Source organism: Dasypus novemcinctus, chromosome Y (assembly GCF_030445035.2).
Source record: "Dasypus novemcinctus isolate mDasNov1 chromosome Y, mDasNov1.1.hap2, whole genome shotgun sequence".
In the NCBI taxonomy this organism is placed as follows: Eukaryota; Metazoa; Chordata; class Mammalia; order Cingulata; family Dasypodidae; genus Dasypus; species Dasypus novemcinctus.
In genome coordinates this window covers 18,689,856-18,700,125 of record NC_092216.1, presented here as the reverse complement: position 1 = coordinate 18,700,125, position 10,270 = coordinate 18,689,856, and the positions used below count along the sequence as shown (strand labels likewise).

The 10,270-nt window shown below is 37.4% G+C and overlaps 1 pseudogene; it reads right to left on the bottom strand.

Annotated features, from left to right (window-relative positions):
* Nucleotides 1-4,676: 4,676 nt before the first annotated feature.
* LOC139438272 (non-selective voltage-gated ion channel VDAC1 pseudogene) lies at nt 4,677-5,621 on the bottom strand (annotated as a pseudogene).
* Between the last annotated feature and the right edge of the window lie 4,649 nt (nt 5,622-10,270).

Below are 10,270 nucleotides of genomic sequence, written 5' to 3'. Positions count from 1 at the left end.
AGCATTCTCATGTCAATGTAACAAATTCTTCACTTACAACAACAACAATAGCTCTGCTTTGCTCCATGTTTGCATTCCCACTTTATGTTTGTTCTTTCTTCTATATTTAGGATTTGGGGAGGGTGTTGCCGTTGTTTCACATTGAGAGGGAGCTTAGAGCTTACGGGGAAGATGGAAGGAGCTGTTTTGCTTAGAGTTGTAGATTCCTTTTGTCTGGTTTTTTTTTCAAATGGTGTTTGTCCGTTTTCAACATTTCGTTAGATGTCCTGGTTGAGTCCAATGAATTGGAGGGTAGGTATTGGCCAAAACTATGATGAGATTCAGGCATATGAACTCTACTGAAGATTAAAGTCCTCGGGACGTAATTTTAAAGGGTATAGTGCTTGTATTAGATGGCCAAAGGCATGCTGATGCAAAATACCAGAAATGGGTTGGTTTTTGTAAAGGGTATTTATTTGGGGTAGGAGCTTACAGATACCTTGCCATAAAGCATAAGTTACTTCCCTCGCCAGAGTCTTTTTGGAGCAAGTTGCCTTCCGATGTCTGCGAGGGCTCAGGCTTGCTAGGTTCCTGTGTTCTTGGGGCTTGCATTTCTCTGGGTTCAAGATTCCTTCCGTCCTGGGGTTGACTTCTCTTTCCTCTGCGTGCTAACTTGCTGGAGCTCCAGCTTAAGTATTCAGTATCAAACTGTAACATCAAAACTCCAACCTCAGAAACACTCTGCTCTGTCCTCTGCCATGCCTTTTATCTGTGAATCCTCACCCCTTGGTGCCCTAATCATGTGACCCAATCAAAGCCCTAATCATAACTCAATCATCCCAGGTACAGGGCAGATTGCAAACATAATCCGATATCTATTTTTGGAATTCATATCCATATCATACTGCTACAGTGCTGATTAGAGCTTAAAATAAAAGGGTACAAAATCATGTGCAGGGAAATTATAAATAAGGCTAAATCTACTAAATTGGGAATAGACATTAGTATATATTCCAAGGTACGGCCCAACCCATTGCCAGGAGTTCTGATTTCATGGTGCTGTGTACCTTGTCTATAGTGTCCAGTGACCCTAGAGACCTCAGGAGCACCTCTTGTTTGGTTTTGTGTGCTGTGACACTTAGCGAGAGCTGTCTGAGATGTGCATAGACATCATCTCTGAAATACCTTCTCAACTCAGCTTGAAATCTTGCAGCCATAGTAACTCTTTTGTATTTCTTGTTTCCTCTTTGGTCTAGGTCTTTTTCAGATGCCTCAGTTGTCGGTGTTTGATAATAATCCCTCAATGCCAGTGAGGCTTATACTCTGGGTTCAGATCCTATGCCAGGGGGAAATGTAGTGAGTTTATTTAGGCCATGTTTGAGTAACAAGGAGATTTTCAAGAGGCAAGTCTTTGGTCTTAATTATAATTAGGCTAAGTTTTAATTATGCAGGAGTAAGGGTTGAAGTACAAACATTAAGACCAATGGCTCCAAAATCCTCAAGGTTGAAGAACGAGCAAACCTAAGGGGCAATGCAATCATGGGCAAAGTAAACTTATTAGTACTGGAATAATGGAAGAACTTACAAAATGCCTTCAACATAGTGGTTACCAAAGGTTCTGAGAGGAAAGGAAGGGAAGAGTAGATGGAATATAGGGCATTTTCAGAGGACTGGAATTAAATGTAAACCACTGTGTGAACTATAGACCTTAGTAGCATTGTTTCAGTATTTATTCTCCAATTGTAACAATACCACATATTGTAAGATGTCATTAATAGGAAAAGATGAGGAGGATAGGAGTTTGGGTATATATGGGTATAAATTATACTTTCATTGTAACATTTTTTGTAACTTAAAACCTCTTTAAAATAAAGTATATTTAGAAGAAGATCAAGGATTGCTGTATTAGTCTGTTTCATTAACTATGGCTCATATATTCCAGGTGTTTTGTTCTTTTTATTTGAGAATGTAGCAGCCATTCCCCAGGAGGGAAGTTTAATAATTTCTTAGTTACTGTGTGGGCTTCTCTCTATCAAGTAAATATGTCTATATAACAAGAGTACTTTGGAGGTTTTTGATTACCAATTATATCTCACTATGTGTGATGGGTCTGTTGAGTTCTGTTTCTTCTTTCGTCAATATATGTTGCTTGCATGTTTCCAGAAATTCTTCCATTTCATTAAAATCATTCAATTTGTTGGCATACAATTTATCAAAGTATTTTTCACAATACTCTTTATTTCTGTATGGTCAGTTGTGAAGTCCTCTTTGATTTCTTATGTTATTATTCATTTACATCGCTCTTTTTTCTGTTAGTCTATCTAAGGGTGTATCAGTTTTAAAAATCCTAAAAAGTCAATTTTTGTTTTATTAATTCTTTGTTAATTTTTTTCTTTTTCTCCTCTATTTCTTTTATTTCTGCTCTATTCTTTGTTATTTATTTCCTTCTCTTTGCCTTGGGATTAGATTGTTGTTCTTTTTCTGATTCTACCAGGTTTACAGTTAGGTCTTTGAATTTAGCTCCTCCCTTTTTATAAAATATAGGCATTGAAGGGTAATGAATTTCCCTCTCAGAATGGCCTTTGTTACATTCCAGTAGTTTTGCTATGTTCTGTTCTCAGTTTCATTCGGTTCAAGGTAGGTACTAATTTTTCTTGGAATTTACCCCTTTGACCCACTGATTGTTCAAGAGTATTCTGTTTCAACTTCCATGTATTTGTTCCTATTCTGGACCTCTTCCCCATAGTGATTTCCAGCTTCATTCTATTATGGTCAGGGAAACATTTTTTTGTGTAATTTCAGTTTTTCTAAGTCTGTTCAGATTTCTGATCTGTCTTGGAGAATGAGTAATTAATACTAGAAAAGAATATTTACCCTCCCCTTTCTTGGATGCAATGTACTGTGTACATTCCTGAGAACTAGTTCCTTCAAATTTTTATTCAAAATCTCTCTTTCCTTGTTGACCCTCTGCTGAAATGTTCTATTAGTGATACTGGTGTGTTGTCATTCCCCATGATGATTGTAGAGGCATCAATTTCTCTGTTTAGTTTTACCAGTATTTGCCTCCGGTGGGAGCGGTCTGACTAGGTGCATAAAAATTTATGATTGTTCTTTTTTCTTGGTAGATTACTTCTTTTATTTATAGTGTCTTTCTTTGTCCCTTACAACAGGTTTACATTTAAAGTATATTTTGTTGAATTTCAGTATTGCTACCCCTGTTCGTTTTTGGTTATCGTGTTACGCAGATATCCAGATGAGGTCTGAAGGGACCAAACAAACAGACCTCTCTCTCTCAGCCCTCTAGTGCCCACAAGGCTTCTCCTCTCTACCTGCTTACACCCATCAATCAGTCACCGCAGAGACTGCCTCTGTGCAGGTACAGGTAGAAGGCACCCCTCCAACTAGATTCCCTCCAACTAGATTCCTCTGCTTATTCTGTGCCTTCCACAGCTTCTGTGCCAGCTTGCCTTCAGACAGCCCTACAGCAGCTCACCTCTCCTCCAGAATCTTAGCTGACTGAGTAGACTGTCCCCTGCCACATAGCCGGCTGCACATCAGTCTACCTGCCTGATGACCCTACAGTGGCTCCCATTTTCCCCAGAGCCAGTTGTCTGTTGATCTTCCTGCTGGATCCTGTGCAGCTTTCCTTTCTGCCGGTGCCTGGCTGGGTACCCCCCACTCCATTTTTCTCTCCTGTTGCACCCACGACATCCCCGTTTCCTTTATGCCCAGCAAACCGGACTAATTTGCCATAGTTTTTGGAGGAACAATGCAGCCAGCTTTTCCCTACTTCATAATCTTGCTTCGTCTCTACCAATCATTTTGAGAAAAAATAATACCAATCCTGCTCAAACTCTCCCAAAGAATTGAATGAATATAGATACAAAAAATCACAACAAAATATTTGTATAGCAACTCTAACAGCATAATACAAGAATTGCACACCATAATAAAGTGGGCTTTTTTGAGTTTTCAATATTTTATTCGTTTTATTTTGTGATATTGATTACAGAATTTGAAAGGAGTGATCTAATTCCACATAAATGGAAGACTCTAAAACGCACCCATTAAGCTGCTGAAATTAAATTGAGTCATGCAAATATAACAAAAGTCCAGTTTAGTTTCAGGGTGTGTCACCATGTTATGGTTACAGAGATTCTTGCAGCAGGAGCTCCTGGAATCTATTTCCTACTCTGGTGCACAAAACCACACACCAAGAGGGAATTAATAGCTGAATTATTGGCTTTGTCACATCCATCCATTCCACCCCAAAATGGCACAAAACGCCTACTAAGCCCTACAGACTACTTTTACTGTAAAAGAGGTGACTAGGGTGGAAACAGGTCATGAAGATCTATCTAAAAGTGCCCCTTTGAGATAAATTTTTATATGCTATCAAGCATTGAACCTTGGCACACCTGGGATTAGGAAACCTAGTTTCAATTCTCAAGAAATCACAATTTCATTTATTTACTCAAAAGGAATTTCCTAAATGCTTACATATTATCGGCCTCCACTTGCACCCATTTCTAGATAAAAATTAAACCTAAATCTTTGGAGGGACACCAAGTTCCTCCCAAACTTCCCCTAAAGGAGCTATTTTTTTTTTCTTTTTTGGAATTGGATTTCCTCTGTACCTCTGAAAGGTTATAGTTTTAAAGCTGAATCATCTTTAACCTGGAGTTCTAACATGATATTTAGCAGTTCTTGGATCCCAGATATACAACATCAAAGGTACAGTAAATTTTGAAGGTAGCTATGCTAAAAAATGGTTTAAAGCTAAATGATTGCACAGTACTAATCTGTGCTTTAAATTACAGTCCTAGATCAAACTTGTGACCACCAGCATTGACATTCTTGCCATCTGGCAGAGCTGACAGTGTCCGTTTGATACCTAACCATAGGTCTGAGTGAATCCTAAACCTATCACGCTGGCCTTGTTCCCTTTGGCCAGGAAGCATGCATCAGGGTCAGTCCAATATGCGGCTGCTATCCCAAAATGAATATGTCTGTTTCCTGCTGTCTGGGTGAGATTGATGTCTCCAGCTTCCTGTTTATCTGCAGGTAATTGGAGTTGCCAAACTCTGTCCCCTCACTCACATTAGTGTGAAGCTGGAATTTTTTATCAGTCTTGTGACCAACAGCAAAATTGCTGTGTTTCACTTGGGACTTAGTGGTCTCAATTCATCTGATAACTGGCTAGCCAGGCCTGATAATCCAGAATCAGAACACCCTAAAATAGAGGCCTGGGAATGTCAAAATCCATGTCACTGCCTGGGTTGATGTGCTTCTGCTTATGCCCTGTTTTGATTTTAGCTCGCCACCCCTCAGTGTTAAATAATGAAAAGGGTGAATTAGAGGTCTACTTCAGTCCATGTGTGAGCTGATCTTCCACAGTAAACTTGGTGCCCAGTGTATTGTCAGTATTCCGTTTCTCTGTAAATGTCAGACCATATTCAGCCCATCTCTATCTGGGTTTACAGATTGCCTGTAACTTTGGTAGTCTCCGTGTTGGCTGAGCCTGACCTTATGAATTCCAGTCCATTCTCAGATTTCGTTTTCAAGTCCAGTTTTATTAAGCCCTTGGTAAAGACATCCCTGGTGGATTTCCAAAGATCAAAATATATAGGAGGCACATCCATGTTCTGTCAGGGGTGGTGGCTCAGCAGTGGCAGCAGCCCTCATTCAAGTGGATTTTACTCCTGTTGTAGAAGGGCGGTTGAACTCAAGGAAAACAATTAACGTAACACACCCATTAACAAATCAGTGGGAAAAAATAATGTGATCATCTCAATTCATACAGAAAAGGGAATGGACAAAATCCAGCATCCTCTCCTGATAAAAATACTTTGAAAGACAGGAATAGAAGGAAACTTACCCAGCATGCTAAATGGCATATATGAAAAACCCACAGCCAACATCTGAGGGACTGGTGAAAGCTTTTTGTCAAAGATTGGAAACAAGACAAGCATCCCACTGTCACCACTGTTATTTCACACTGTGCCAGAATTCATAGCTAGAGCAAAAAAAGCCCACGCTTAGCATCCTTCCTACTGGTGGAGAGACTGAAAGCTTTCCCTTTAATATCAGAAACAAGTCAAGGATTCACACTATAACTGTTACAGTTCAATGTTGTGCTGGAAGTTCATGCCAGAGAAGTTATGTAAGAAAAAAATCAAAAGACATCCAAATTGGAAAAGATGTAAAAGTTTCTCTGTTTACAGACAGCATGGTCCCACATTCAGAAAATTCTGAGAAATTTACAAGAAATCTCCTAGAGCTGATAAGTAACTAGCAAGTAACAGGGAATAAGATCAACACCCAAAATTAGAAGTGTTTATATAAAAAAGCAATGAGCAGTCAGAATGAGAAATTTAAAGAAAATTCCATTCACAATAGGAAATAAAAGAACCAGATATCTAGAAATAAATCTCACCTAGGATGTATAGGACCTATACACCAAAACTACCAAACATTCCTAAAGGAAAACAAAGACTATCTAAATAAAGAGAAATATATTCCATGTTCATGGATTGGGAGACTAAATATCATTATGATGTCAGTGCTGCCTGAAGTGATTTACATATTTCAGCACAACACAGTCTAACCAAAATTGCAGCAGCCTTTGCAGAAATTGAAAAGCCAATCATCAAATTTATATGGAATTGGGGAGTAGATATAGCTCAAGTGGTTGAATGCCTGTTTCTCATTATGAAGGTCCCAGGTTCAATCCTTGTACCTACTAAACACAAAAGAGACAAACACGAAGAAAAAAAAAACCTCTCATTGGAAAGCAATTATCTCACTGGTTAAGCACCTGCTGTTCATGAATGAGGTTCTGGGTTCAATCCCAGGTACCTCCTAAAAAATTTATATACACACACACATATCTGTATCTATATCATCTATATCTATATCTATATCTATCTATATCTATCTGGATAAGGGTCCCTGAATAACTAAGCCACAAAGAAAAAGAGGCATTATGTTGAAAGACTCACACTTCCAATACTAAAACTTACTTGAAAGCCACCGTTATCAAAACGACATAGTACAGAGACAAGGACAGGACAGGCATAGAGATCAATGGAATTGAATTTAGAACTCAGAAATCAACTCTCACGTTTATGGCCGATTGATTTTGGAAAAGAAGGCAAAGACCACTCCACTGGGAAGTAGTAATCCCTGTGTGCTCTGAATATTAGATCTGCAGTTGCAAAAAGATGGAGGACCACTATCTCACAACTTATGCAAAAATCACTCTAAAGTGGATCACTATGGAATGTGTAAGTGTTCACTTTGTCATAGTAGAGCTCCACACAGTAAAGTATTAAACTGCTCCCTTCCCTCTCAAAGAAAAGAATCAATAACCTAAATTCAAGATCCAAACCTATTACACTCATAGAAGAAAAGAAGGAAGCATTTTCAGTACCTTGTGTTAGGCAATAGTTTCTTAGACCTTACCTCCAAAGTACAAGTAACTAGAGAGATAATAAGTAAATGGGACCTCGTCAGAATTTAAAACTTTTGTGCCTCACAGACTTTATCATGAAAGTAAAGTAAAACAAAAACCTACAGAATGGAAGAAAGTATTTGGAAACTGCATATGCAGTAAAAGTTTTATATTCAGATTATATGAAGATAACCTTCAATTTAGCAACCAAAGGACAAACAACCCAATTTAAAATGGGCAAATGACTTGTATAGACATTTTCCCAAAAAAGATATACGAAGGCCAGAAGGTACAAATAAGCATTCTCAACATCCAGCCATCAGAGAAATGCAAATCCAAACTACAATAGCACCCATTAGAATTGCTGCTGTTTAAAAAAGGAAATTTTCCAACAGTTGAAGATGATTTAGAAAAATAGAAACACCCAGTTACTGCTTAGTGGAAATGTGAAATGCTGTAACCACTGTCGACCTCTGTTTGGGATTTCCTCAGAGCTAAGTGTAGACCTATCTTATAACCTGACAGTCTCATATTTTAAATGGGATTAATAGTACTGGATTATATATTTGCATGTCATTAAAAGAGGAAATGTTAGATTGTACACATGGTATTAATATTTAAAAATTTTAAAAACTGATAGTACCATATTACATAACCAGTGAACCTTTTTACACTTTCAGCTAGAGAGTTAATAATACAATTATATAAATAATGTCACCATCAATTGAAATAAGTGTTCCATACCAACGCAAGGGGTGATAATATGTTTGAATCCTGTATTTTATGCATGACTGTTCTGTAAACCCACAAATTCTCTAATAAAGTAAAAAAAAAAAAGAAAACAAAACAAAAAAGATACAGAATCAGTTGGCCATGTTGGATTTAATAGCCAATACTGTTGTGAGGATGAAATAGTATTGCATTGTAGTATGGATTTCCATTTACCTCATAACTGGTGAGGTTGAGCATTTTTTCATGTGTTTTTGGTCTCGGTATGTGTTCTTCAGAAAAATGTTTTTTCCGAATATTTTTCCCATTTTTAAGTTGGGTTATTGTTTATTGTTGTGTTGTAGGGTTTTTGCATGTTGTGAATATACTAATTCCTCAAGAATCATTTTCTCATTTTAAAGGAAGTTATCTTTTTCCTTTCATGATAAAGACATTTGAGGAACAAAAATTTACAGTTTTGATTAGGTCCCACTTATCTATTTTTTCTTGAATTGCTTGTGCTTTGTGTGTAAAATCTCAGAAACCATGCCTACCACAGTATCCTAAAGATGCTTTCCCACCTTTCTTGTAGTAATTTTATAGTTCTGCTTTTAGATTTAGGTCTGTTGTCCATTTTTACTTGTTTTTGTATATACCGTGTGGTGGGGATCCACTTTCATTCTTTGAACATGTACATCGAGTTTTTCCCAGTACCATCTGTAGAAGAGACTATGCTTTCTGAATTAAGTGGAATAGTACACTTGTCTAAAAGCGATTGACCATAAATCTGAGTTATTGTCTCACTTTAAGATCTTTCTGTTCAATTCCATTGGTCGATATGTCTTTGTGCCAGTACCTCGCTGATTTGATCATCATAGGTTTGTAATAAATTGTAGGTTTGGGAAGTCTGAGTACTGCAACTTCATTCTTGTTTTCCCAGATAACTTTTGCTGTTTGGAGCCCATTATCCTGCCGTATATATAAAATCATCCAGTTTACCTAAAGTGTACAATCTGTGGCATTTGGTTTAATCACACAATTGTTCATTCATTACTTCAATCAATATTAGAATATTTTCATTACTCCAAAAAAGAAAACACAAGAAAAAGCAAACCACTAGCATACCCATGCGTTAGCAGTACTAATTACAAATCCTGTCCGACCATAGAAATTTAATGATTGGGTTTCCTGTTTTTGCAATTTTGATTGGGGATTGCATTGAATCTGTAAATTTCTTTTGATGAGATCGACATGTTAATATTTGTTCTTCCAGGCCACGAACATGGAATGTCTTTTATTTAATCATCTTTGCTTTCTCTTAGCATATCTTGTAGTTTTCTCTATGACTCTACACATCCTTGATTAGATTTATTCCTACACATTTCATTCTTTTAATTGCTATTGCAGTTAGAATTGTTTTTCCTGGCTTCATTAAATGCTCATTACTACTGGGCATAAGGGAATAAGAGTGTGATATGGGGACATTTGGGGGGCTTGGAGTTGTCCTGAATGATATTGCAGGGACAGATGCAGGACATTATATATCCTGCCATAACCCACTGAATGGACTGAGGGAGAGTGTAAACTACAATGTAAACTATAATCCATGCAGTGTAGCAGTGCTCCAAAATGTATTCACCAAATGCAGTGAAAGTGCCACAATGATGAAAGACGTTGTTGATGTGGGAGGAGAGGGATGGGGTGGGGAGGGGGTATTTGGGAACCTCATTTTATTTAACGTAACGTTTTGTTCTGTTAAAGTGATATATTACATTTGTTGATTTTCTTATTTTATGTCGATATATCCGGGCATACCTGAGATAAATCCTTGTTCATCTCGATGTAAAATTCATTTGCTGTGCTGTTGGATTTGTTTGCTAACATTTTTTTTTAGCATCTTTGCATCTATATATTAAGGGGTATTTGTCTTTTTCATGGGGTATCTTTATCTGGCTTTTAAGGGACGATTTTCTCTCTGATTTTTTTAACAAAAACTTTGAAAAAGGTTAAGTTTTAATTCTTCTCGGAATGTTGGGTAAAAATCACCTGCGATGTCTTCTGGCTCTGGGTTTTTGTTGTGTTTGTTGTTAGGAAGTTTTTGCTTAGTAATATAACCTCTTTACTAGTTAT